The sequence below is a fragment of the Hyaena hyaena genome, unplaced genomic scaffold (genome assembly GCF_003009895.1).
Source record: "Hyaena hyaena isolate Hyena2069 unplaced genomic scaffold, ASM300989v1 scaffold_72, whole genome shotgun sequence".
Classification (NCBI taxonomy): domain Eukaryota; kingdom Metazoa; phylum Chordata; class Mammalia; order Carnivora; family Hyaenidae; genus Hyaena; species Hyaena hyaena.
In genome coordinates this window covers 2,233,057-2,239,056 of record NW_024080703.1, presented here as the reverse complement: position 1 = coordinate 2,239,056, position 6,000 = coordinate 2,233,057, and the positions used below count along the sequence as shown (strand labels likewise).

Here is a 6,000-nt window from a genome sequence, read left to right as displayed (position 1 = left end):
TCAGATGCTCAAAGCTTGCCCAGATGCTCAAAGATATTGAAATTTATGTGACCTGAATTGAGAGATCTGGATGTCTTTCAGAAGCCCCTGGGAGCTTCTATGAACAGGTGTCTTTTTAAAATATGTGATAAATTCTGGTGAGGGTCTCTATTGCCAAGAGTTGCTTTTGTCCCTTGATAGACCATCTGAACTAATCCTCACATTGTAGATTCTTTCCAAAGATTTTTGACTTCTTGGAATTTTCTGGAAACTATACTAATTTCTTTGAGACCTGTTTATACCATCTGAGATTGCCCAAATGCCAAACATAACCTCTCATTGGAGAAAACTCAAGAGATTTCTAGAGTTATTTATTCTAACAGTCATCAACATCTTGGAAAGTCCTCTGTACCCACGTGGAGTTATTGCTCTGTGGTGTATTAACTATCAGTACCAATCCTCTGAATTGTTGTCTGCACAGTTAATGGATATACAAGGGCAGGTGGAAAAAAGTCTTTTAAGCAATAACCCCAGCTTCTCCAGAACACAGCTCTTCAGATTCCCAATTACTTTTTTTTATTGCGCTATGGACTGTGTTAGAGAAAACTTTGGCTGGGAAAATGCCACAAACATTAATTTGAAGTTGGTACATCTCAGGTGTCATTCACAAAGTCATACTCCCAGGCAAAACAGAGTTAATGATTTTTATAAACATTGAACGCCTACTAGGTACCAGATACTGTTGGGATAGATCCGTGCGAGAAAGCAGACAAAAACCCACCCCTTTGTGGCAGAACGTTTTTGCAGATCTCAAAAGTGAGTTGGGTTTTGTCTCCTAAGCCCTCCAGAAGTGAGCTATATGCATGGTAAACTGTTTTGCTGTTATGTAAGTAAAAGTTAGGTCACTGATGTGTTCCCTTCCTTGCAAGCCGGAAGCCAGAACTGATGCCCAACAATCTTAACAATAACTTCCTTAAAAACTGTGAGGTTTGGGGTGCCTGGGTGGCTCAGTCGGTTAGGCGTCTGACTTCAGCTCAGGTCGCGATCTCTCGGTTCGTGGGTTCGAGCCCTGTGTCGGGCTCTGTGCTGACAGCTCAGAGCCTGGAGCCTGCTTCAGATTCTGTGTCTCCCTCTCTCTCTGCCCCTCCCCTGCTCGCTCGCTCACTCTCTCTCTCTCTCTCTCTCTCAGAAATAAATAAAACATTTTTAAAAAATTTAAAAAACCTCAAAACTGTGGAGTTTAACACAGGAATGCAGGTAACGTATTTGTACAATCATTTCTACCTGTATTGCGTCGTCTCCTTTTTAGGTAAAATTTAAACGGGGAAATAAATCGCCTTCTGAGGGCATAGGTAACAGAGATTTGTGCATATAAAATGTACAAATGACACTTTGACTAATTACTGCATCTTTTTCCAGGATGGGAAAAAAGATAAAGAAGGAAGCAGAACCCCCCCCTAAGGATGTGGTAAGTTGCAGATTTGAAGACTAGTAGCACGTGACCAACCAGTTTTAAACGTAAAATGCTCCAACAGTCTGGCACGTTCCAATATATACATGAGTACACAGTGGCAGAAGTCCAAAGTCTGACTAATGATAAGATTAGTTAGAGAAATCTAACATTATATAAACAAACATTTACAACGTTGTCATTACATAATTAGCACAATTAGAGAGTAATTATTAGCTTTTCCAGTATGTGGATGGCATGTTTAGAAGCCTAGTTAATGACCAAATAGTTTTGGTTTGTTCTTTTAAATATTTTAAATTGATATTTGCTGGTCTCTTGTTAATGTTAATCATCCCAAGTGACTTTTTCAAAAATAACTAGGAGTTTATGCTATAGCTGTTAGACACGTATAGAAGGTTGTCTGAAGATGTGGACATCAGAAGGTTCATATTTTCCAGTTCTATAGAGATAAAAGTCTAAGTTCATCATCTTTTCCTGTTCCAAATGTTTGAGTAATACACTGCCTAAAACACAAAAGCCCTCTCTTTTAAAAGAGTTTTTATCTTATTTCTTTAAGGTTTATGAATTGCCAAAAGATTGTGTTAAAAATAAAAAATGAACTTGGACCATTTTCAGTTTAGAAACTTATTTTGAGGGGCACCTGCCTAGCTCAGTCAGTTGAGTGTGTGACTCTGGATCTCGGGGTTGTGAATTCGAGCCCCACGTTGGGTATAGAGATTACTCGAAAATAAAGTCTTAGGGGCGCCTGGGGTGGCTTAGTTGGCTGAGCGTCTGACTTCAGCTCAGGTCATGATTTCACAGTTTGTGGGTTAAAGCCCCACTTTGGGCTCTGTGCTGACAGCCTAGAGCCTGGAGCCTGCTTTGGATTCTGTCTCTCTCTCTCTCTGACCCTCAAAAATAAATAAACACTAAAATAAATATAAATGACTAAATAAAAAGCTTTTAAGAAAAAAAAGAAACTAATTTTGAAACAGACATTTGGTGTAATTTTCTTCAAATAAAATGTGAATGAAGAGAAGTGTTTATCGTCTGTCAATAGACTCACAGGATTTTATAGTTTGAAGGAAGCGGGGCAAGATCTTCCCAACAGCACTGGCGCTTTGTGGTTACAGATGTGAGCCGCGTCCCAGCTCTGCCTCTCATCACCTGGGTTATTTGGCACAGTTGCTAAATATGGCCATGTTATTTCCATTCTTATTTGGAGTTTCTTCATTGTGAATTGTAATGCCCAGCTCATTTTGGTTGGTGTATGAATTCAAATGAACTAGAGCTCATCAAGTTCTTGGTGCCTGGCACATAGTTCACGCTAGTAAGTAAGACCTATTATTGTGGGACTCCTTGAGGCTCTGATACACAGACACATACAGACACACACAGACACACAGACACACACACATTCCTACGTAACTTCTTAATTATGATCCTTCAATATGGCTGGGAACAAAGATTTCAGAAGTACCTGTCTGGGGGCGCCTGGATGGCTCAGTCAGTTAACTGACTCTTGATTTCGGCTCAGGTCATGGTCTCACGGTTCCTGAGATCCAGCCCTGCGTCTGGCTTTACTCTGACAGTGTGGAGCTTGCTTGGGATTCTCCATCTCCCTTTTCCTCTCCACTGCTTGCGTGCATACTCTCTCTCTCTCAACATAAATAAATAAACTTAAGAAGAAGAAGCATAAGCACCTGCCTGCTCAGGTCTAGGAAAATTTTGCAGAGATAGATGGTCATTGTGGTTCATGACACATTTTCATCATTCTGGTTGCTCTCAACGGACATACTTCTTTTTTTTAATGTTCTTTTAAAACTTATTTCTGAGAGAGAGAGAGAGAGAGATCGTGAGAAGGGGAGGGTCAGAGAGAGAGGGAGACACAGAATCTGAAGCAGGCTCCAGGCTCTGAGCTGGCTGTCAGCACAGAGCCTGACGTGGGGCTTGAACCCATGAACCATAAGATCATGACCTGAGCTGAAGTCAGACACTTAACCAACTGAGACACCCAGGCGCCCCTCTATGGATATACTTCTAAGACATCCCAAATTCTTTTATTTTTTTCATTGCATCTCAAGTTTGCATTATCCCTTTTTGCTGTAAAATAGCATTAAAAAAAAGATTTTATTTTTAAGTAATCTCTACACCTGGCATGGGACTTGAACTCACAACCCTGAGATCAGGAGTCACGTGCTCCACTGACTGAGACAGCTGTTTTCCCCAGTCAATAGCATTAGTGACATCTTATTATACTGGAAAGTGGACTAATGAACACAGGACTTGATGACAAACTTTTTCTGATTAAAATAGGAATTAAGGGACTATTAAACAATAGATATATTTGTCTAATACACTCTCTATAATTTTGTAATGTTTTGTTGGCATTGTCCTCTGTATGCCAGTGTTTGGGGGTACAATCAAGGATTTGAGAAACACTTTTAAACCTAGCATTAACAGGGATGCCTGGGTGACTCAGTTGGTTAAGTGTCTGACTTGCGCTCAGATCATGATCTTGCGATTTGTGGGTTCAAGCCCCGCGTCAGGCTCTGTGCAGACAGCTCAGAGCCTGGAGCCTGCTTCACATTCTTTATCTCCTTCTCTCTCTCCTCTTCTCCTGCTCCTGCTGTCTCTCTCTCTCTCTCTCTCTCTCTCTCTCTCAAAAATAAATAAACATTTAAACCTAGCATTAACAGAAAACTAGCTCTTGTTTCCTTAGTTCACAATAGCTTTAGGAACAGCCAAAGTATGTGTAGATCTTTCATCCATTTTGGGATTATTTTTGTGTATGGTGTATTAAAGGGGTCCAGTTTCATGGTTTGCGTGACCATATATGCATGGGTTTATTTCTGGGCACTCTGTTGTGTTCCGTTAATCTCTGTGTCTTATTTCTGTGTTAGTATCACACTGTTTTGATGACTACAGCTTTGTAGTACATCTTGAAATTTGGGATTGTAATTCCTCCAGCTTTGTTCTACTTTCTCAAGACTGCTTTGGCTATTTGGGATATTTTGTGGTTCCATACAAATTTTAGTATTATTCGTTCTAGCTCTGTGACAAATGTTGGTATTTTGATAGAGACTGCAAGTATCCATCCATACATGAATAGTTAGAGAAGATGTGGTATATATACATATATACCAATGAAATATATACATATATATCAATGAGATATACCAATATATACAATGAAATATTACTCAGACATAAAGATAATGTGATCTTGCTGTTTGCAACAATATGGATGGGGGTAGAGGGTATAATGCTATATGAAGTAAGTCAGAGAAAAAGAAATACCCTATGATTTCAGTTAAATGTGAAATTTAAGAGGAAAACCAAATGAACAAATAAAACAAGACATAAGCAACAACAACAACCAGACTTTAAATACAGGGAACAAACTAGTGGTTGCCAGAGGGGAGATAGGTGGGGAAAGAGTGTACTTATAGTGGGGCACCAGGGTGGTCCAGTTGGTTAAGTGTCTGACTTTGCCTTAGGTCATGATCTCACAGTTCATGAGTTCGAGCCCCGCATCAGGGTCTGTGCTGACAGCTCAGAGCCTGGAGCCTGCTTCTGATTCTGTGTCTCCCTCTCTCTCTGCCCCTCCTCCACTCTTTCTCTCTCTCTCAAAAATAAACATTTAAAAAAAGCATGTACTTCATGGATAGGAAGAATAAATATAGTTAAGATGTCATTACTACCTAAAGCACTCTACACATTCAATGCAATTCCAATCAAAATTGCACCAGCATACTTCTCAAAACTAGAACAAACTATCCAAAAATTTGTATGGAACCACAAAAGACCCCGAATAGCCAAAGTAATACTGAAAAATAAAACCAAAACGGGAGGTATCACCATCCCAGACTTTAGCCTCTACTACAAAGCTGTCATCATCAAGACAGTATGGTATTGGCATAAAAACAGACACACGGACCAATGGAACAGAATTGAGAACTCAGAAGTGGACCCAAAAGTATACAGCCAACTGATCTTTGACAAAGCAGGAAAGAATATCCAATGGAAAAAAGACAGCCTTTTTAACAGATGGTGTTGGGAGAACTGGACAGCAACATGCAGAAGAATGAAACTAGATCATTTTCTCACACCATGCACAAAAATAAACTCCAAATGGATAAAGGACCTGAACGTGAGACAGGAAACTATCAACACCCTAGAGGAGAAAGCAGGAAACAACCTCCTTGACCTCCACCGCAGCAACTTCTTACTTGGCACATCCCCAAAAGCAACGGAATCAAGAGCAAAAATAAATGATTGGGACCTCATCAAGATTAAAAGCTTCTGCACAGCCAAGGAAACAACCCAGAAAATTAATAGGCAACCAACGGAATGGGAAAAGATAGTTGCAAATGACATATCAGATAAAGGGTTAATATCCAGAATCTATAAGGAACTCACCAAACTCCACGCCTGAAAAACAAACAACCCAGTGAAGAAATGGGCAGAAGATATGAACAGACACTTCTCCAGAGAGGACATCCAGATGACCAACAGACACATGAAATGATGCTCAGCATCCCTCCTCATCAGGGAAATACAAATCAAAA

At 40.0% G+C, this 6,000-nt stretch overlaps 1 protein-coding gene across 7 annotated transcripts in view; it reads left to right on the top strand.

Moving 5' to 3' along the window:
* Positions 1–1,422: 1,422 nt before the first annotated feature.
* ARMC3 (armadillo repeat containing 3) overlaps positions 1,423–6,000 on the top strand; it is a 95,210-nt gene continuing 90,632 nt past the window's right edge. For all 7 annotated transcript variants that reach the window (XM_039233018.1, XM_039233017.1, XM_039233016.1 and 4 more), the window contains exon 1: positions 1,423–1,447. The gene's annotated coding sequence lies outside the window, so the exon portion shown is untranslated. The remainder of the gene's footprint in view (positions 1,448–6,000) is intronic.